Raw genomic sequence first — 23,044 nt, 5'->3', positions numbered from 1 at the left:
CATGATAAATGTTGATACCTTTTTCTATAAGTTTGATCAAAGTAGAGATACTTTGACTTCGATCAAAACTTATATGCAGAGTAAATAGGACCAGAGGGAGTATTTAACTAAAGTAATAATAAGTGACTTGTTCAAATTTGTATGAGATTTCAGTACTGTAATCTTGTGCATGAAATGCGCTACACATTGTTTTTCCTCTAAAATTATCTTGGAAGAGAGATTCTTTCGGGAAAGTCACTCTACGTCTATCGAGTTCTATTGTATCTTAGAGATTCAAATCCGGGTAAACTATGGGATTATTTACGTAGACAACTAACATGTTTGCCAGTAACGACTACTGGATAATTACATAGGTTTTGCAATTCCATAAACACTGCAAACAACAATAGTCACACTCGAAAGAAAAGGTTGTCACCATAAATTTTGTAATATATATTTATCAAGTGATTCGGATGCCAAAAGAAGGGAATAACCAATTAAGCATATTACATATTGTTGTTTCCTTTACAAATCCAAATAGAAAAGGAATTATAGAAGTTCTAAAATAGGGAAAGAAAAGAGAAATCAATGGAAGCAATTGCTAATATAACCTATGTGGCAACAACAATGAAGATAGTAATGTCCATTCATACAACTTTTTTACCAAAGGTGTTAGAAAAAGAACTGATGGGATGTTGAATCTCTAAACTGCAAGTGACATTGCTCCCAATATCAAGAGACACTTCTCTCTGGTTTCTTAACAATATTTTTCTTAAATATGATTATCAGAATCTTAGGGAATCTTGTATCTAATCACCATCTGAAATATCAACAATAATCTCAAAGAATAAATCTTGTGTTTATGCAACAACTGATGCATGCATAATCAGAAAAGATGATTGATTCTTTCAGTGCGAATCATCTTTTGAACGTATGCAACAACTGATGCATGCATAATGAAAAATGTAGTAAACTGAAAAAAGAACCTGTACCGGATTCTAGCACAACAATCAACATGTATGTGGCGACTGGTGTAGCATGAATGGAGAACAAACACAGAGTTTGATCCATTCCAACTACTTTACCTTCTTTGAACTCAAGTCAAAGTAAGAAACAATAGGAAGGACACATGTCATATGGTGGCCAGCCAATCTCTTTTCCCATGTATGTGTCCTCATATGTTTATTCGCCTACAGCTGAGGAGAAGCCGATCTTGTTTCATAGGTGCGTGTGTGTGCATGCAGCCAAGGAGAACCCACCAAGCTAGCTTTGAGATCAATCAAGTGTTGTTATGTCTCGCCCGAAAGTAATCAGCGAATACATCAGGAGCACCGGTGACTGGGTGCATGGGATTATAGCGTGTAGTTGGAGAGATCGTGCACAGAGGGGAGGTTAAGAAGCATTATCTCTACGTAGGATTAGGGATACAACAGTTTCTTTTCATTTTAAAGAGCGATGGGGCTGGTTTAATGGTGTCAGGGTACTCAATTTATACGTTCTTCTTTGAGAAGATTACATGCTAATATCTTTAGGCCTTTCATTTATTTTTCCTTTTTTCTAAACAATTTGCTCGCTTTATTTTATTTTTGATAAACTGCTCACTTTAGTTTTTAATAAGCATATTAGGTACCTATCTCTTTTGAAAAGAGTATACATGCTAATACCTAAAAAAAAGAGTATACGTGCTAATTTCTTTAGGCCTTACGTTTCCTTTTTTTTGAACGACTTGATTGCTTTCACCTTTTTTCTGTAGGGATCGCTTTTACCTTTTAATAGGCATACTACGTATCTATCTCTTCCTTTTGGAAGATACAGTATAGTACCTAGCTAATCAAAACTGATTTCATGTGCGGTTGTTATAGCTGTCCGTGGTTTCTATACCTACAACCATACCTATAACTACTTTTTAGCAAGGATTATAAGGGCTAATAAAGATTGTGGGCCCTATAACTATTTTTTTGCCAACCATTATAAGGGTTAATCTACACCGTAATAATTCGGACCCATAAGATGAACGGTTGGTAAATTCTAATTAATGTGGGAATTTCTTAAGAGTCACTAATTAGTATAAGTATAGATAGATTAGGGAAATTTTCATATAAATCAGCAGCAAAAAGAATAAACTCGAAAGCTCTTTCTGGAAAGGAATTAAAAATAGTTGTGTGAGCACAAAGTTTCTGTCTTTTTCACCATGATCAAACAACTATCACCCAAACTAATCATAAAGGCTTTACTTGGCACATTATTTTTATAATACAATTGAATTGTACAAGGGGATAATTATTTTTGCGAGAAACTTCCATGAAAAATTCTACATTGTTTTCCATGAGCATGAACACAAGTGTTCAAGGTCGACCCTCACTTCCGCAATGCATCACCTTTCAATCGCTTCTCTTTTTGAAAAAGTTTTAAGTTCCCCACTATATTTTTTTTTTGTATTTAAACTAAATAAAAGCACTCAACAAAAATAAATAACTCTCTAAAACTTCCGGGTTGTCTCCCAGGCAACGCTTTCTTTAAAGCCATTAAGCTAGGCATAAAGTGCTCAAGTAATGGATCCACCCGGATCCCAAGGTATATCAAAGCCAATTTTAATTAACAATGATTTGTAATTTATTAGTGACCACAAGGTAACATATATCATGCAATGACGAAGTCTAACTCTCTTCCTATGCATTGGCATGTCATAAAAGAATCATTCATGCACATCAAGTAAAGGCCAATACATAGCATAAACAGTTTCTTGCAATTTTATCGTATTGGAAACATAGAGCGGTGGAGATGTAGTTCCTCTCTCATAATAATTGCAAGTAGGAGCAGCAAGCACATGCATATTATATTCATCAAAATCATCATGTGTAATAGTAGAAGGCAACCCATCTATGTAATCCCTAATAAGAGCAAACTTCTCCGATATAGTGTAGTTGGGAGAGTTCAAAAAGATAATAGGACTATCATAAGTGGGTGCGGTAGCAACAATTTCATGTTTAACATAAGGAACTATAGCAAGTTCATCTTCATAAGCATCATTCATATTGGCATCATGGCCACAAGCATAGCAAGCATCAAGTTCATCAAAAAGGGATATTTCAAACGAATCCAAGGGATCATAGCAATAAACATAGCATTCATCTTTCGGTAAGAACGAAGGTAAATTAAACAATGTATGAGTTGAAGAGTTACTCTCATTAGAAGGTGGGCACGAGTAGCTAGTCCGCTCTTCCTCATTTTGTTCTTCGCTCTCCTCGTCATCTTTTTCATCTAATGATCTCACAGTTTCAGCATTTTCTTCTTCCATAGTTTCCTGCAAAATATTAGTCTCTTCTTGGGCAGCGTAGAATTTCTCCATAAATCGATAAATATGGGCATTATATTCATAATTAGTATAACAATAACGAAGCATAACCAAATTTTCAGATCGGTAATAAGCATCATCATTATCATCACACCCTTTAAATAGAGCTTCAATTTCATAAGCACCCATAAAAGCAACAAACTCTTCTATTTGTTCCACATCATAGTAATCATATATACCATTAGCATAAGAAGCCAAGGTTTCATTAGCATTAAATTTACAAGAAAAGGGAAGGTGTTGAGCCTTCATCCTAGAGCAACAAGTAATATCATATCTCAAGCATAGCTCCCAAGCATACCATTTCAACAAATGAATTTGATCCCATAATAGTTTCCCTTTTTGAGTCAAGCGATAATCCCTAAAGTATTCACGTTGATCCAATGTGTATCCCATTATGTAATTTAATGGGGTTTTCTTAGGATTATTAAAGAAGTGCATAATATTTTCCACATAACGAGCATCGAGGGTTTTAGGAGGTTCCCCATCTCCATGAGTAGAAAGTACACCTAATTTTTTTTGGTATTTCGTGTTCCATATCCATAACTAAAGATAGACAACAACTTAGAACAGCAAATAAATCTACTTAGTGATAAAGCAAACAAGCACACACGAGAATATTCACCCCACGCTATTGCTCCCCGGCAAAGGCGCCAGAAAAAGGTCTTGATAACCCAAAATATAGGGGATCAATTGTAGCCTTTCTCGATAAGTAAGAGTGTCAAACCCAACGAGCAGCTAAAGGTAGGACAAATATTTCCTCAAGTTCTATCGACCACCGATACAACTCTACGCACACTTTACGTTCGCTTTACCTAGAACAAGTATGAAACTAGAAGTACTTTGTAGGAGTGAAAGGATAGGTTAGCAAGAAAACAAAGAACACGTAAATAAAAACTAGGGGTTGTTTTGATGAAGAAACAATTACGTTAGTTTAACGAGTGTGGAAAAGTGGTGCTAGGAGTTGCGGAATTATCCCTAAGCAATTGACTATGTTACTAGACCGATAGCAAGTTTTATGTGGGAGAGGCCACTGCTAGCATGTCATCCCTTACTTGGAATTCTATGCACTTATGATTGGAACTATTAGCAAGCATCCGCAACTACTAACATTCATTAAGGTAAAACCCAACCATAGCAATAAGATATATTGGTCACCCTTTAATCCCGTATGCATCAATTTCTATGCTAGGTTGAAGCTTCTGTCACCCTTGCCCTCCAATACATAGTCCTATCAACATACTACTAACCCTATGGTGTGATCCACGCGCGCGCTCATATGATGGCCACCAAAGGACAGCAACATAACCACAAGAAAATTAAACCAATCATAGCAATTCATCAATCACCGATAGGACAACGAAAATCTACTCAAACATCGTAGGATGGCAACACATCATTGGATAATAATATGAAGCATAAAGCACCATGTTCGAGTAGAGGGTACAGAGGGTTGCGGGAGAGTGGACCGCTGTATATATATGGGGTAAGATGATGGAGGTGTTGGTGAAGATGACAGAGGTGTTGGTGTAGATCGCCGTCACACGATGATGTCCCGGGCGGCGTTCCGGCGCCGCCGGGAGAGAGGGGGAGAGAGCCCCCCTTATTATTCTTCTTCATTGAACTCCTCCCTAGATGGGAGAAGGGTTTCCCCTCTGGTACATGGTCTCCAAGGCGGCGGAGGGGCGAGAGCCCCTCCCAGATTGGATCTCTCTCTCTCTCTGTGTCATGTGTTCCTGCGCTCCCAGATTCTGCCTTTCACCGTTTCTTAAATTCCCGGACATTCGTAACTTCGACTGGGCTGAAATTTTAACACGGTTTTCTTCCGAATATTATCTTTATTGCACCGAAAGAAGGGACCCAACCGCCTAAGGGATTGGTCACAAGCCTGCCAGGCGCGGCCCCACCACCAGGTCGCGTCTAGGGGGCTTGTCACCCCCTCGGGCATCATTTCGCGTTGATTCTTCTTCCCAAAAATCATAAATATTCCAAACAAATCGCTGTAAGTTTTTTATTGCATTTGGACTTTGCTTGGTATGGATAATCTGCGAAACAAAAAATATGCAACAAACTGGAACTTGCACTCGGAACTGGATCAATATGTTAGTCCCAAAAATAGTATAAAAAGTTGCCAAAAGTATATGAAAGTTGTAGAATATTGGCATGAAAGAATCAAAAATTATAGATATGACGGAGACGTATTAGGAACCCCGGGATCCGGTTACGTGGAACTCGTCAAAACTAGCAGTTTTGGCCTATTTTGGCCGGTTTTGTATGCTATTAGTCACTCATTTTGGGTCCTCCTGCGATCCAAAGGTTTCGGGAACCCCGGGATCCGGTTACGTGGAACTCGTCAAAACTAGCAGTTTTGGCCTATTCCGGCCGGTTTTGTATGCTATTAGTCACTGATTTTGGGTCCTCATGCGATCCAAACGTTTCGGGATCCCCGAGATCTGGTTACGTGGATCTCGTCAAAACTCACAGTTTTGGCCTATTCCGGCCGGTTTTGTATGCTATTGATCACAGATTTTGGGTCCCGTTGTGATCCGAACGTTTCGGGAACCCCCTGGTCCGGCTACGGGGAACTCGTCAAAAATTGCAGGTTTGGCCTATTATGGCCAATTTTGTATGCTATTACTCACTGATTTTGGGTCCCGCTGCGATCCGGACGTTACGGGAACCCCAGGGTCCGGTTACGGGGAACTCGTCAAAACTCGCAGTTTTTGTCTATTCTCGCTAGTTTTGTATGCTATTACTCACTGATTTTGGGTCCCGCTGCGATCCGAATGTTTTGGGAACCCCGGGGCCCGGTTACGTGGAACTCGTCAAAACTAGTAGTTTTGCCTATTCTCGCTTGTTTTGTATGCTATTAGTAACTGATCTTTGGTTCTGTTGTGATCCGAACGTTTCAGAACCCCGAGGTCCATTTACGGGGAACTCGTCAAAACTCGCAGTTTTGGCTTATTCTAGATAGGTTTGTATGCTATTAGTTATTGATTTTGGGTCCTCCTGCGATCCAAACGTTTCGGGAACCCCGAGGTCCAGTTACGTGGAACTCGTCAAAACTAGCAGTTTTGGCCTATTCCAGCCGGTTTTGTATGCTATTAGTCACTGATTTTGGGTCCCGTTATGATCCGAACATTTCGGGAACCCCGTGGACCGGTTATGGGAAACTCATCAAAAATCGCAGTTTTGGCCTATTGTGGCCAATTTCGTATGCTATTAGTCACTGATTTTTGGTCCCGCTGTGATCCGAAGGTTTCGGGAACCCCGGGGTCCGGTTATGGGGAACTCGTCAAAACTCGTAGTTTTGGTCTATTCTCACCAATTTTGTATGCTATTACTCACTGATTTAGGGTCCCGCTGCGATCCAATGTTTCGGGAACCATGGGGTCCGGTTACGGGGAACTTGTCAAAACTCGCAGTTTTGGCCTATTCTGGATAGGTTATGTATGCTATTACACACTGATTTTGGGTCCCGCTGTAATTCGAACGTTTTGGGAACCCCGTGGACCGGTTAGGGGGAACTCATCAAAAATCACAGTATTGGCATATTCCGGCCAGTTTCGTATGATATTAGTCACTGATTTTGGGTCCCGCTGTAATCCGAACGTTTCGGGAACCCTGTGGTCCGGTTACGAGGAACTCGTCAAAACTCGCAGTTTTTTGTCTATTCTCGCCAGTTTTGAATGCTACTACTCACTTATTTGGGTCCCGCTGCGATCCGAACGTTTCGGGAACCCCAGGGTTGGTTACGTGGAACTCGTCAAAACTCGCAGTTTTGGCCTATTTCGGCCGGTTTTGTGTGCTATTCTTCACTGATTTTGGGTCGCGCTGTGATCTGAACGTTTCGGGAACCCCGTGGTTTGATTATGGGGAACTCATCAAAAATCGCATTTTTGGCCTATTATGGCCAGTTTTGTATGCTATTACTCACTGATTTTGGGTCCCGCTGCGATCCGAACGTTTCGGGAACCCTCGGGCCCGGTTACGTGGAACTCGTCAAAACTCCCAGTTTCGGCCTATTCTCGCTTGTTTTGTATGCTATTACTCACTGATTTTGGATCCCGCTGCGATCCGAACGTTTCGGGAACCCCGAGGTCCATTTACGGGGAACTCGTCAAAACTCACAGTTTTGGCCTATTTTGGATAGGTTTGTATGCTATTAGTCACTGATTTTGGGTCCCGTTGTGATCTGAACGTTTCGGGAACCCCGAGGTCCAGTTACGGGGAACTCGTCAAAAATCGTAGTTTTGGCCTATTATGGTCAATTTTGTATGCTATTACTCATTGATGTTGGGTCCCACTCCGATGCGAACGTTTTGGGAACCCCGTGGTCCGTTTATGTGGAACTCGCCCAAACTCGCAGTTTTGGCCTATTCCGGTCGGTTTTGTATGCTATTAATCACTAATTTTGGGTCCCGTTGTGTTCCGAACGTTTCGCGAACCCCGTGGACCGGTTACGGGGAACTCATCAAAAATCGCAGTTTTGCCCTACTGTGGCCAGTTTTGTATGCTCTTACTCACTGATTTTTGGTCCCGCTACATTCCGAATGCTTCGGGAACCCCGAGGTCCAGTTATGGGGAACTCGTCAAAACTCGTAGTTTTTGTCTATTCTCGCCAGTTTTGTAATAACTCACTGATTTTGGGTCCCGGTGTGATTCGAATGTTTTGGGAACACGAGGTCCAGTTACGTGGAACTCGTCAAAACTCGTAGTTTTGGCCTATTCTGGATAGGTTTGTATGCTATTAGTCACTGATTTCGAGTCCTCCTGCGATCCAAACGTTTCGGGAACCCCGGGGTCCGGTTACGTGGAACTCGTCAAAACTTGTAGTTTTGGCCTATTCCTGTTGGTTTTGTATGCTTTTAGTCACCTATTTTGGGTCCCACTATGATCTGAATGTTTTGGGAACCCCGTGGTCCGATTACGGGGAACTTGCTGATACGTCTCCATCGTATCTACTTTTCCGAACTCTTTTGCCCTTGTTTTGGACTCTAACTTGCATGATTTGAATGGAACTGACCCGGACTAACGCTGTTTTCAGCAGAGTTACCATGGTGTTGTTTTTGTGCAGAAATAAAAGTTCTCGGAATGACGTGAAAATTTACGGAGAATTTTTCTGAAATTGATGAAAAATACCTGCGCAAAGATCCACCGGAGGAGGTGTGCTAGTGGGCCACAAGCCCCTGGGCCGCGGCCACCCCACCCCCCCCCCCAGGCCGCGCCGTGAGGGCTTGTGGGGCCCACGTGGCACCACTGCCGCCAAACTCAGCTCTATTTATTTCGTCTCGCCCAGAAAAAAATTAGGGAGAAGGATTCATCGCGTTTTACAATACGTAGGTGCCGCCACCTCCTGTTCTTCATCTGGAGGGCAGATCTGGAGTCCGTTCTGGGCTCCGGAGAGGGGAAATCGTCGCCATCGTCATCATCAACCTTCCTCCATCGACAATTCCATGATGCTCTTCACCGTTTGTGAGTAATCTCATCGTAGGCTTGTTGGTCGGTGATTAGTAGGATGAGATCTATCATGTAATCGAGTTAGTTTTGACGGGGATTGATCCCTAGTATCCACTATATTCTAGATTGATGTTGCTACTAATTAGCTATGCTTAATGCTTGTCACTAGGGCCTGAGTGCCATGATTTCAGATCTGAACCTATTACATTGTCGCCAATATATGTGTGTTTTAGATCCTATCTTACAAGTTGTAGTCACCTACTAGGTGTTATGACCCGACAACCCCGGAGTGACAATAGCCGGAACAACTCCCGGAGATGACCATAGTATGAGGAGTTCATGTATTCACCACGTGTTAATGCGTTGGTCTGATTCTTTATTAAAACGAGAACCTTAATATCCCATAGTTTCCATTAGGACCCCGCTGCCACGGGAGGGATGGACAATAGATGTCATGCAAGTTCTTTTCCCTAAGCACGTATGACTACATACGGAATACATGTCTGCATTAGATTGACGAACGGGAGCTAGCTACATATCTCTCCGTGTTATAGATGTTACATGACGAATCACATCCGACACACTCATCCATCACCGATCTACTGCCTACGAGTCTTTTACTACTGGTCCTTGCTATGTTACTATGCTGCTACTGATGTTACTCTGTTGCTACTGTTGTTACTCTCTTGTCGCTACTACTGTCACTACTGTTGTTCCTTGCTACTACTGTCACTACTGTTGTTACTTTGCTGCTACTTGTTGCAAGACTTTTCTGGAGCCGTTGTCGGGTAAGAATAGTCCCCCGTCCACGTGCTATTTACTAGCGCCATTGATACAACAAGTTAGGAATAGTCTGCTGTCAACACATCTTTTTCTGACACCGTTGCTATCATACCACTTTGCTACTGATACTTTGCTTGCAGACACTAATCTTTCAGGTGTGGTTGAAATTGACAAACTCAGCTCCTAATACTTGAGAATATTCTTTCGCTTCCCTTTGTGTCGAATCAATAAATTTAGGTTGAATACTCTACCCTCGAAAACTGTTGCGATCCCCTACACTTGTGGGTTATCAAGACTATTTTCTGGCGTCGTTGCCGGGGAAGCAGAGCTATATTCTCTGAGTCACTTGGGATTGACGTCTGATGGTCACTATGAGGAATCCCAAAGATCAAAGAACTGAAATCTTGCCCTCTACTACGAGGAGAGGTAAGGAACTGCCATCTAGCTCTGCACTTGATTCACCTTCAGTTTTGAGTAAGTTTGCGACTTCGCCTCCTGCTAGAAATCTTGATATGTCGCCTGTGCTTGATTCTAATGTGCTTGATGATGCTACTTCTTCTGCCCATGATGCTTATGATGATGCTATGCTTGATACTATGCCTGATCATGCTATGCTTGATACTATGCCTGATGATGCTATGCTTGATACTATGCCTGATGATGCTATGCTTGATACTATGTCTGATGATGCTATGCTTGATACTATGCCTGATGATGCTATGCTTTGCCACTAGGTGCATTCCTTGATGCACAACTTGCTAGAGTTGCTGCTAGACGTGATGATACTTCTGAAACTGCTGATACTATTGAAGTAGAACCTGCTACTATGCCTGAATTGCCTGTTATGCCTGAACGTTATGTTATGGAGGGAGAGATAGCTGAGGACTTTCTTGCGTGTAAGGATAGTTATGATGTTGAGAGACTACTGCGCAAGTGGAAAGAAAAATCTCTGAACGCTAGGATGAAATACGACCCGAAGTTTGCTACTTCACCTATCTTTGTGACCGATAAGGATTATGAATTCTCTGTCGACCCTGGGTTAATCACTCTAGTCTAAACTGATCCTTTTTACGGTTATGAGTCTGAAACGTTGTAGCCGATCTTACCAAACTGCACGATATAGCCACCCTATTCACTAGTGAGGAAAAGGTCCGCCACTACTATATCCTCAAGTTGTTTCCTTTCTCGCTAAAGGATGACGCTAAGACCTGGTTCACTTCTCTTGCTCCTGGTTGTGTGCGTAGCCCCCAGAATATGGTCTGTTACTTCTTTGAAAAATATTTCCCTGCCCATAAGAAGCAAGCTGCCTTGTAGGAAATATACAACTTTTCTCAAGCTGAGGAAGAGAATCTCCCACAAGCTTGGGGGAGGCTCATCCAGCTACTAAATGCTTTGCCTGATCACCCTCTTAAGGAGAATGAAATACTTGATATCTTCTATAATGGACTTACCGATGCTTCCAAAAACCACTTAGATAGTTGTGTCGGTTTTGTTTTTAGGGAACGAATTGTAAAACAAGCTGAGATTCTATTGAATAACATCTTGTGCAATGAGAATGCTTGGACTATTCCCGAACCACCTCCTAAGCCAACTCCGAAGAAAAGAGGTATTCTATTCCTCAGTCCTGAAGATATGCAAGAAGCCAAGAAATCTATGCGAGAGAAAGGCATTAAATCTGAAAATGTAAAAAATCTACCACCTATCGAAGAGATCCATGGTCTTGATAACCCGGTACAGGTAGTAGACTGTGTAGGTTTGATGAGAGTGATATTCCTTTTGATAAACCTGCTAGCTTATGCCTGGATGAATTTGATAACTTTGTTGCCAAACAACAAAGCTTCAATGATTATGTTAGCAGACAATTGGAATAGAATGCTCGTATGCTTAGTCATTTAAGTGCTTGTGTGGACAGAAATGTCAATGATCTAAAGCTTCTGAGTAAACATGCCTCTATGGTTACTACTCAAGTAGAACAAGTACTTAAAGCTCAGAATGACTTGCTCAATGAGTTGAATACAATTCTATCAGAGTCGTTACTAGAGGCGGTAGAATGACCCAGGAACCTTTGTGTCCTGAGGGTCATCCTAGAAAGAAGAAGAAAGATGATAGGGATTTGCATGCTAGCAACCCTGTTGCTGCTACCCCTGAGAGTCCAAACGATGCCTCTGTCTCTGATGCTAAAACACAATCTGGTGATGAACATGAGCCTAATGATGATATCAATAGTGATGTTCATGTTGATGCTCAACCTAGCAATGATAAGGATGTGGGGATTGAACCTGTTGATCTTGATAACCCACATCCTAAGAATAAGAGATACGATAAGAATGACTTCACTGCTAGGAAGCATGGTAAAGAAAGGGAACCATGGGTTCAGAAACCCATGCCCTTTCCTCCCAAACCATCCAAGAAAAAGGATGATGAGGATTTTGAGCGATTCGTTGAAATGATCAGACTTGTCTTTCTGCAAATGTGTTTGATAGATATGCTCAAAATGTCTCTGTATGCTAAGTACATGAAAGATATTGTGACTAATAATAGGAGGATACCTGAGGTTGAGATTTCCACCATGCTTGCTAACTATACCTTCAAGGGTGGAACTCCTAAGAAACTAGATGATCCTGGTGTGCCCACTATACCTTGCTCCATTAAAGGCAACTACGTTAGAACTGCTTTATGTGACCTTGGAGCCGGTGTTAGTGTTATGCCTATCTCTCTTTATCGTAGACTTGAACTGGATAAGTTGACACCCACTGAAATCTCCCTGCAAATGGCCGACAAATCAACTGCTTTCCCTATCGGCATTTGCCAGGATGTGCCTATTGTGGTTGCTAATGTCACTATCTTAACAAACTTTGTTATCTTGGATATTCCTGAGGACGATGCCATGGCGGTCATCCTCGGAAGACCCTTTTTAAACACTGCAGGGGCTGTTATAGAATGCAACAAAGCCAATGTCACTTTCCATGTCAACGGTAATGAGCATACGGTGCACTTTCCGAAGAAACAATATCGAGTACATTGCATCAATGCTATCGAAAAAACTTCATCGATACTTATTGGGAGCTTTGAATGCCCTATTCCTCGTGTCAAGATGAAGTACTACCTCCGTCCCGATGTATAAGTCATTCGCGTAGTTCTAGATCGATAATTTAACTATTTAAATATGAATCATATGTGACAAGAAATATATATTTAGAAACTACATTCGTGTAGAAATCTAGTGCTATATTTTTTATGACATATAAAACATATTTAATTCCTCAAATCGGTGACCTAGAACTACGCGAATGACTTATATACCGGGACGGAGGGAGTATGATTTGCTTGTTGGGGAGATACACATCCCCATTGAGGTGACCTAGTGACTATTCGAAAATTCTTCGTTCTCTTTCGCGATTGGAAAAGGTTTGTCAAAGAAGCTTGATCAACCTCACTAACGGATTTCTTTCGATGACCATGAGATGGATGAATCGAGGAGTCACAAACCTCTGTTCCAAGCTTTCACTTTAGGTTGCTTAGAAGAAAAATGATAGATTTAGTTTAGTTTTTCCTGTTTTCTGTTTTAGCATCCGGTAGAAAAGTACCCCAAAAATAAAAGTTCTCCGAACGTCCTGAAAATCAAGTATGATTTTTTCTGGAATTTTTGAAAAATTCTGAGACAAAGAGCTTGTCTGGGGGCTGCACTAGTGGGCCACAAGCCCTGACGGCGCAGGCCCCCCCTGGCCGCGCCACCCAGGCTTGTGGGGCCCACAGGCATCCCCTCCACTCATTCTTGCTCTCATCTGGTTCTCCTACCTCCAGAAAAAATCGTTTCGCAGCTCAAACCCGTGTTCTTGCTCCTCTTGCTGGGATTTTCGATCTCTTTGCTCAAATCACCGTTTTCCGAACTGTTTTGGGGAAATTACTCCTTGGTAAGTGACTCCTCCATTGGTCCAATTAGTTTTTGCTCTAGTGCCTTATACTCCGCGTATTTTTGCTGCCTTGGTGACGATGTTCTTGAGCTTTCCATGCTGATTTTAGCTGGTCCCAAGTAGTTTTGGTGCATAATATGGCCTCTAGCACTTGTGGGAGTAGTTGCTACGAGTTTCGTTGAGCCTTGTTCACTTTTCCTTAGAATCACTAAAAATTTCAGAAATTTTCAGATATAGAAAGGGAAAAAATGAGGAGGTTCTTCAGAGGCTCTTCAAGCCGTGACCCCAAGGATGATGGGAGTGAGAAGAAGCCCAAGTATGTGGTTCCTCGAGTCGCAGAAGTTCGAGCTTGCGAGTGGCCAAGCGACGTGTTCTTACGCGCCGCTGGAATTTATGGGGACTTTTATCACTTGGTGGAAAATGCAGGCCTTACCGCCTTCGTTGAAGATAAGTGTCTGCAATACCTCCTCCTCACTAATATCTTCGTACAAAGCTTTAACTTCTACCTGAGGAAGAATCCTCCTATGGTTGAGTTTAAACTTTACGATATCCCCCAGCGCATGTCACTCCAGGATTTTTGCAATGTTTGCAAATTACCTTACGTTGGGGATATTCATGAACCTCGTCCACGGGACTTGGAAGCTTTCATCGGTACAATTGTTGTAGGAGAGCAGAGAGGAGTGTCTTGCGCTAGAGCTGCTAGCATTCATTTTCCCGTGCTTCGGTACTTCTCACTATTTGTGGGAAAATGTTTGATTGGCCGTGGGAAAGCTGGGTCACTTAGTTCCCCAGATCTTGCGGTGTTGCACGAAGCCCTTTATAACGATAAAACTTATAGCTTGGGCGCCATAGTAGCTCAACGGTTGAACCTGAACTGTTCTAAAGGTGTTGTCTATAGAGGTATTTATGCTACCCGTCTTGCCAGACACTTTGAGATACCCATTAGGCTGGAGGAAGAAGAAGAGGTTCTTCTTCCCGAGAGATATCTAGATTACAATAGCATGGTTTGCCATGACTTTCTTGATAGAGATATAAGTAGAAGGATGATTTATAACCTGGTGTTTAGTCAGGGTACTCGTGAGACTATTACTTTGCCTCCTCCTTCTTTGTTCAACCTTCCTGCAGGCAGGTACATTATCATGCCCTCGGACATCTACGCATATTGGGGCTTAGCCCAACCACAGGTGTCCGTGCCCGAGCCACCAGTCGAGTACCAGACGCCAGTTTATCAGTGGGAGCCAGAGGAGCTCACACGGCAGTGGCATCCTCAGTCCACTCCGGTGTATCCCGGAGCTGGTTATTTCCCTCCATGGGAGTAGACCAACTTAGGCCAAAAGCCTAAGCTTGGGGGAGTACGTGTTCTCACCGACTTTACATTCTTGCTTATGCTTTCACTTTGTTAGCCGGTGTTCACACTTTGCCACTGTATCATCCATGCTAGTTTATTTTCTTTTTCTCCTTTTCTTTTCGTGTGTCTGTCTAGTTTGAGAAAACCCAAAAAGATTTTCTTTTTATTCTTTTGCTTGTTGGGAGCTTTCCCGTGTAAATAGTTTTCTTTTTCTTTGGGTCAAGGTAGAAGATATTGGTTACAATGTTTAGTGGCTCTTGCATGCATACTTGTTTAGCTTTCAAAGAGCCATATTACTTTGTCTTCTCCTTTGTGTCTGCCTGTAGATTCCAGCTTTAGTCCAATGCACGAGCACTCTTATTATTGTTCACATCGTTCGGTCGTGCAAGTGAAAGGCAATAATGATGATATATGATGAAGTGACTCAGCCTAAAAAAGCTCGTATGAACTCAATCTATTTTGTTTTTGTAAATATGACTATCTCATCATGCCTGATTTAGCTTGTTGTGAGAGAAACATGTTTGCAATGACAACTTAGAGATCATAGTTGCTTATGCCATGCTTACTTAGCTAGGATCTTATAATGGTTTGTCTTGGATGCCCACATGAATGTTGAGATGACTATGTTGTAGTATGATAGGATGGTATCCTCCTTTGAATGACTCAAGTGGCTTGACTTGGCGCATGTTTACGCATGTAGTTGAAACAAAATCAACGTAGCCTCTATGATATTCATGTTCATGGTGATTTATGTCCTACTCATGCTTGCACTCAATGTTAGTTAATCTCAATGCATTTTGATGACTGTTGTTGCTCTCTAGTTGGTCGCTTCCCAGTCTTTTGCTAGCCTTCACTTGTACTAAGCGGTAATACTGCTTGTGCATCCACTCCCATAAACCCAAAGTTGTTCCATATGAGTCCACAATACCTACCTACATGTGGTATCTACCTGCCGTTCCTAGTAAATTTGCATGTGCCACTCTCTAAACCTTCAAGAAATAATCTGTTTTGCATGCCCAAACCGCTCATGTGGTGACAGGGGGCTATCACTATCTTCCATGCTAGGCGTGTTATCCTCGATATGTGTTTATTCACTATCATTCACGAGAAAGGGGCCGGTAATTGGAATTCCTAGTTCCATGCTCAAATCGAAAAGATAATTGCAAACAAAACTCCCCCAGGATTGATGTTGATATGGATGGTACCCGAGAATTCGGCTAGCTGTGGAGTGTGATTGATTGGTGGTGGGGGAGTCAAAACTTTACTTTTCTGTTTGGGAGCCGCCTAGCATGTGTAGTGTGGAAGATGTTGAGAACTCTTAGTCATTGCGTTGACAATGAAAGCATGCCACCCAAAATTATTATCTGTGTTTTAAAAGCTTGAGCTCTGGCACCTCTACAAATCAATGCTTCCCTCTGCGAAGGGCATGTCTATTTATGTTCATGTTGAGTCATCCTCCTCTTATAAAAACACTAATTAGAGAGCACCTCTGTCATTTTTATGCTTTGCTTTTAATTGCGTTGAGTATGACTGTGACTGGATCTTCTTTGCCTTGAATTACAATGTTTAGTCAGCCCTTGGTCTTTGAAGGTGCTCTGCATTTAAGTTTTGTGGTCTCAGAAAGAGCTAGTGAGATATCATCTGTTTGTACTGCTTCATGTTGTTTTGATTGAAGTGTTGACATTTGAGGCTTATTATTATTTGCTCGCTAGTTGATTATGACATTGATATGAGTTTACCGTGAGACCTAGATGTTATTTGCTTATGTGGTTTGCTTGTGATCTTGCTGAAATTCTGGTTATGAGTTAGACATAGTTGCAACCACAAGATCAAACAGAGTTCATCAAAGTTTTTCTTTTGTCTCTTTCAGTTTGTGAACTGAATTGCTTGAGGACAAGAAAGGCTTTAAGCTTGGGGGAGTTGATACGTCTCCGTCGTATCTACTTTTCCGAACTCTTTTGCCCTTGTTTTGGACTCTAACTTGCATGATTTGAATGGAACTAACCCGGACTAACGTTGTTTTCAGCAGAATTGCCACGGTGTTATTTTTGTGCAGAAATAAAAGTTCTCGGAATGACCTGAAAATTTACGGAGAATTTTTCTGGAATTAATGAAAAATACATGCGCAAAGATCCACTTGAGGAGGTGTGCCAGTGGGCCACAAGCCCCTGGGCCGCGGCCACCCCCCCCCCCCCCCCCCCCAGGCCGCGCCGTGAGGGCTTGTGGGGCCCACGTGGCACCACCGCCCCCAAACTCAGCTCTATTTATTCCGTCTCGCTCGGAAAAAAAACAAGGAGAAGGATTCATCGCGTTTTACGATACGGAGGCGCCGCCACCTCCTGTTCTTCATCTGGAGGGCAGATCTGGAGTCCGTTCTGGGCTCTGGAGAGGGGAAATCGTCGTCATCGTCATCATCAACCTTCCTCCATCGACAATTCCATGATGCTCTTCACCGTTAGTGAGTAATCTCGTCGTAGGCTTGCTGGACGGTGATGAGTTGGATGAGATCTATCATGTAATCGAGTTAGTTTTGATGGGGATTGATCCCTAATATCCACTATGTTCTACATTGATGTTGCTACTACTTGGCTATGCTTAATGCTTGTCACTAGGGCCTGGGTGCCATGATTTCAGATCTGAACCTATTATGTTGTCGCCAATATATGTGTGTTTTAGATCCTATCTTGCAAGTTGTAGTCACCTACTATGTGTTATGACCCAGCAACCCCGGAGTGACAATAGCCGGAACCACTCCCGGAGATGACCATAGTATGAGGAGTTCATGTATTCACCACGTGTTAATGCGTTGGTCCGGTTCTTTATTAAAAGGAGAACCTTAATATCCCGTAGTTTCCATTAGGACCCCGCTGACATGGGAGGGATGGACAATAAATGTCATGCAAGTTCTTTTCCCTAAGCACGTATGACTACATACGGAATACATGCCTACATTAGATTGACGAACGGGAGCTAGCTACATATCTCTCCGTGTTATAGCTGTTACATGATGAATCACATCCGGCACACTCATCCATCACCGATCCACTACCTACGAGTCTTTTACTACTGGTCCTTGCTACGTTACTTTGCTACTACTATTGTCGCTACTGCTGTTACTCTGTTGCTACTGTTGTTACTCTATTGTCGCTACTGCTGTCACTACTGTTGTTCCTTGCTACTGCTGTCACTACTGTTGTTACTTTGCTGCTACTTGTTGCAAGACTTTTCTGGAGCCGTTGCCAGGGAAGAATAGTCCCCCGTCCACGTGCTATTTACTAGCACCATTGATACAACAAGTTAGGAATAGTCCGCTGTCAACAGATCTTTTTCTGACACCGTTGCTACCATACCACTTGGCTACTGATACTTTGCTTGCAGACACTAATCTTTCAGGTGTGGTTGAAATTGACAAACTCAGGTGCTAATACTTTAGAATATTCTTTCGCTTCCCTTTGTGTCGAATCAATAAATTTGGGTTGAATACTCTACCCTTGAAAACTGTTGCGATCCCCTACACTTGTGGGTTATCACTCGCCAAAAATCGTAGTTTTGGCCTATTGTGTCCAATTTTGTATGCTATTAGTCATTGATTTTGGGTCCCGCTGCGATCCGAAGGTTTCGGGAACCCCGGGTCCGGTTACGGGGAACTCGTCAAAACTCGTAGTTTTGGTCTATTCCAGCCAGTTCTCTATGCTATTACTCGCTGATTTTGGGTCTCGCTGTAATCCGAATGTTTCGGGAACCCCATGGACCGGTTAGGGGGGACTCGTCAAAACTCACAGTTTTGGCCTATTCTCACATGTTTTGTAAGCTATTAGTCACTGATTTTGGGTCCTCATGCGATCCAAATGTTTTGGGAACCCCGGGATCCGGTTACGTGAAACTCGTCAAAACTCGCGGTTTTGGCCTATTTCGACCAGTTTTTTATGCTATTCCTCACTGATTTTGGGTCCCGTTGTGATCCGAACGTTTCGGGAACCCCGTGGTCCGGTTACGGGGAACTCGTCAAAAATCGCAGTTTTGGCCTATTATGGACAATTTTGTATGCTATTACTCATAGATTTTGAGTCCCGCTGCGATCCGAACGTTACGGGAACCCCGGGGTTCGGTTACGGGGAACTCGTCAAAATAGTAGTTTTGGCCTAATCCGGCCGGTTTTGTATGCTATTTGTCACTGATTTCGGGTCCCGTTGTGATCCAAACGTTTTGGGACCCCGTGGACCGGTTACGGGGAACTCATCAAAAATCGCAGTTTTGGCCTATTTGTGGCCAGTTTTGTATGCTATTACTCACTGATTTTGGGTCCCGCTGCATTCCAAATGTTTCAGGAACCCCAAGGTCCGGTTACGGGGAACTCATAAAAACTCGCAGTTATTGTCTGTTCTCGAGAGTTTTGTATGCTATTACTCACTGATTTTGGGTCCCGCTGCGATTCGAATGTTTCGGGAACCCGAGGTCCGGTTACGTGGAACTCGTCAAAACTCCCAGCTTGGGCCTATTCTGGATAGGTTTGTATGCTATTAGTCACTGATTTTGGGTCCTCTAATGTCTACTACACAACTTTCTCCTTGTAGACGTTGTTGGGCCTCCAAGTGTAGAGGTTTGTAGGACAGTAGCAATTTTGCCTCAAGTGGGTGACCTAAGGTTTATCAATTCGAGGGATGCGTAGGATGAAGATGGTCTCTCTCAGGCAACCCTGCAACCAAATAACAAAGAATCTCTTGTGTCCCCAACACACCCAATACAATGGTAAATTATATGGATGCACTAGTTCGGCGAAGAGATCGTGATACAAGTGCAATATGGATAGTAGATATAGGTTTTTGTAATCTGCAATTATAAAGACAGCAAGGTAATTAATAATAAAAGTGAGCACGAACGGTATTGCAATGCGTCGAAACAAGGCCTAGGGTTCATACTTTCACTAGTAGAAGTTCTCTCAACAATGATAACATAATTGGATCATATAACTAGCCCTCAACATGCAATAAAGAGTCACTCCAAAGTCACTAATAGCGGAGAACAAACGGAGAGATTAATGTCGGGTACGAAACCACCACAAAGTTATTCTTTCTGATCGATCTATTCAAGAGTCCGTAGTAAAATAACACGAAGCTATTCTTTCCGTTCAATCTATCCTAGAGTTCGTACTAGAATAACACCTTAATACACACATCAACCAAGACCCTAATGTCACCTAGATACTCCATTGTCACCTCAAGTATCCGTGGGCATGATCATACGATATGCATCACACAATCTCGGAATCATCTATTCAACCAACACATAGAACTTCAAGGAGTGCCCCAAAGTTTCTACCGGAGAGTCAAAACGTGTGCCAACCCATATGCATAGGTTCCCGATGTCACGAAACCTGCAAGTTGATCACCAAAACATACATCAAGTACTCACATGAATATCCCATTGTCACCAAAGATAGACACGTGCAAGACATACATCAAGTGTTCTTAAAGACTCAATCCGCTAAGATGACTTCAAAGGGGAAACTTAATTCATTACAAGAAGGGAGAGGGGGAAGAACATCATAGGATCCAACTATAGTAGCAAAGATCGTGGTACATCGAGATCATGACATCTCAAGAACACGAGAGAGAGAGAGAGAGAGATCAAACACATAGCTACTGGTACATACCCTCGGCCCCGAGGGAGAACTACTCCCTCCTCATCATGGAGATCGCCGGAATGATGAAGATGGCCACTGGAAATGGATTCCCCCTCCGGTAGGGTGCTGGAACGGGCTCCCGATTGGTTTTTGGTGGCTACAAAGGCTTGCGGTGGAGGAACTCCCGATCTAGGTTTATTTCTGGAGGTTTCTGTATTTATAAGACTAGATGACATCGAGAACAAGTCAGGGGGACCGACGAGGGAGTCACGAGCCCCCCATGCGCGCCCGGGGGGGTGGGCGCGCCTCCCTGGCTCATGGCTTCCTCGGGACTCCTCTGCGGTATCTTTTTCTTCTAGTATTTTTGATATTTTCCATAAAAAATCACGGGGAAAGTTTTATTCCATTTGGACTCCTTTTGATATTCCTATCTCAAAAAGGTCAAAAACAAGGAAAAAACACGAACTGGCACTGGACTCTAGGTCAATAGGTTAGTCCCAAAAATAATATAAAATAGCATATTCATGCGTATAAAACATCCAAAGTTGATAATATAATAGCATGGAACGATCAAAAATTATAGATACGTAGATACGTTGGAGACGTATCAAGTATCCCCAAGCTTAATTCCTGCTCGTCCTCGAGTAGGTAAATTATAAAAACAGAATTTTTGATGTGGAATGCTACCTAACATATATTGTGGCATGAATATTCAGATCCATATGATTCAAGACAAGAAGTTTAATGTTGACATAAGAACAATAATACTTTAAGCATACTAACAAAGCAATCATGTCTTCTCAAAATAACATGGCCAAAGAGAGTTATCCCTACAATATCATATAGTTTGGCTATGCTCCATCTTCCCCACACAATGTATTTAAATCATGCACAACCCCGATATTAGTCAAGCAATTGTTTTCACACTTTTACTTTCTCAAACTTTTCAACTCTCATGCAATACATGAGCATGAGCCTTGGATATAGCACTATAAGTGGAATAGAATATGGTGGAGGTTGTGAGGCAAAAAGGAGGAGATGGTCTCACATCATCTAGGCGTATCAACGGGCTATGGAGATTCCCATCAATAGATATCAATGTGAGCGAGTAGGGATTGCCATGCAACAGATGCACTAGAGCTATAAGTGTATGAAAGCTCAAAAAGAAACTAAGTGGGTGTGCATCCAACTCGCTTGCTCACGAAGACCTAGGGCAATTGAGGATGCCCATCATTGGAATAAACAAGCCAAGTTCTATAACGAAAATTCCCACTAGTATATGAAAGTGACAATATATGAGACTCTCTATCATGAAGATCATGGTGATACTTTGAAGCACAAGTGTGGTAAAGGATAGTAGCATTGTCCCTTCTCTCTTTCTCTCTTTTTTTTGTTTGGGCTCTTTGGCCTCTCTTTTTTCATTTTTTTCATTCATTTTTTTGGGTGGGCTCTTTGGCCTCTTTTATTTTATTTTTATTTTAATTCCGGAGTCTCATCCCAACTTGTGAGGGAATCATAGCTTCCGTCCTTTCCTCACATGGGACAATGCTCTAATAATGATGATCATCACACTTTTATTTACTTACAACTCGAAACTTAGAACAAGATATGACTCCATATGAATGCCTCCGGCAGTGTACCGGGATGTGCAATGACTCATGAGTGACATGTATGAAAGATATGAACGGTGGCTTTGCCACAAATACAATGTCAACTACATGATCATGCAAAGCAATATGACAATGATGATGCGTGTCATAATGAGCGGAACGATTGAAGTTGCATGGCAATATATCTCAGAATGGCTATGAGAATGCCATGATGGGTAGGTATGGTGGCTGTTTTGAGGAAGGATATTGTCACATCCCTAACCCTTAAGCAAGTTAGCCTTGTGCTCATGTCTTCTTTGCATTTGCATCTAAGAATTTTCAACAAGAACAAGAAAGTGGCAAAGGAAAAACTCAAAACCCTAGCCACTACTTTAAATAAAGAAAATCTCAAACTAGTTAAAATCAATGAACCCAAAATGGCCTCAAGAAATGTTCAAACTTTCTGATAAATCATGAAAGTAAATGAGCATTGCAGAAAACTATTTTCTTGACACTTTAAGCATTTTAAATTAATGCAAAAGCCACTGGTTTCAAACTTTAAATTTGAAATCAGAAACTATAAATTTTCAAAAATGTTGAAAACTTTGGAAATGGTTGGGAATATTATAACAAATATTCAGGTGTGTTTAAAATAATTTTTACCACCCTTTTGGAGCTGAAATAAATAGCAAATCAATGTCAGAAATTAAAACAGAAACAAAAACTGAAAAAAAAAGGGAAAAGAGTTACGTGTCGCCTAGCCTGGCCCGGCCCATCCCAGCTCATGTCGTCTCCCTCGCGCCAGTAGGAGCAGGAGGTGGCCGCCGCCTTCTCCGGCGCGGCCACGCACCTGTGCGCCTGCCTGGCCGCCGCCTCGCGCTGGCAAGGCCGGGGATAAGCTCCCCGAGGCCACCGCTATCCATTCCCATCGTCGGCTCTCTCCCTCCTCCCGGATCTCTTCCTCCTTCCTGCTGCCGCCATTGGAGCCAAGCAAAG

This window comes from Hordeum vulgare, chromosome 6H, assembly GCF_904849725.1.
Source record: "Hordeum vulgare subsp. vulgare chromosome 6H, MorexV3_pseudomolecules_assembly, whole genome shotgun sequence".
In the NCBI taxonomy this organism is placed as follows: domain Eukaryota; kingdom Viridiplantae; phylum Streptophyta; class Magnoliopsida; order Poales; family Poaceae; genus Hordeum; species Hordeum vulgare.
Note: the sequence above shows the minus strand (reverse complement) of the source record.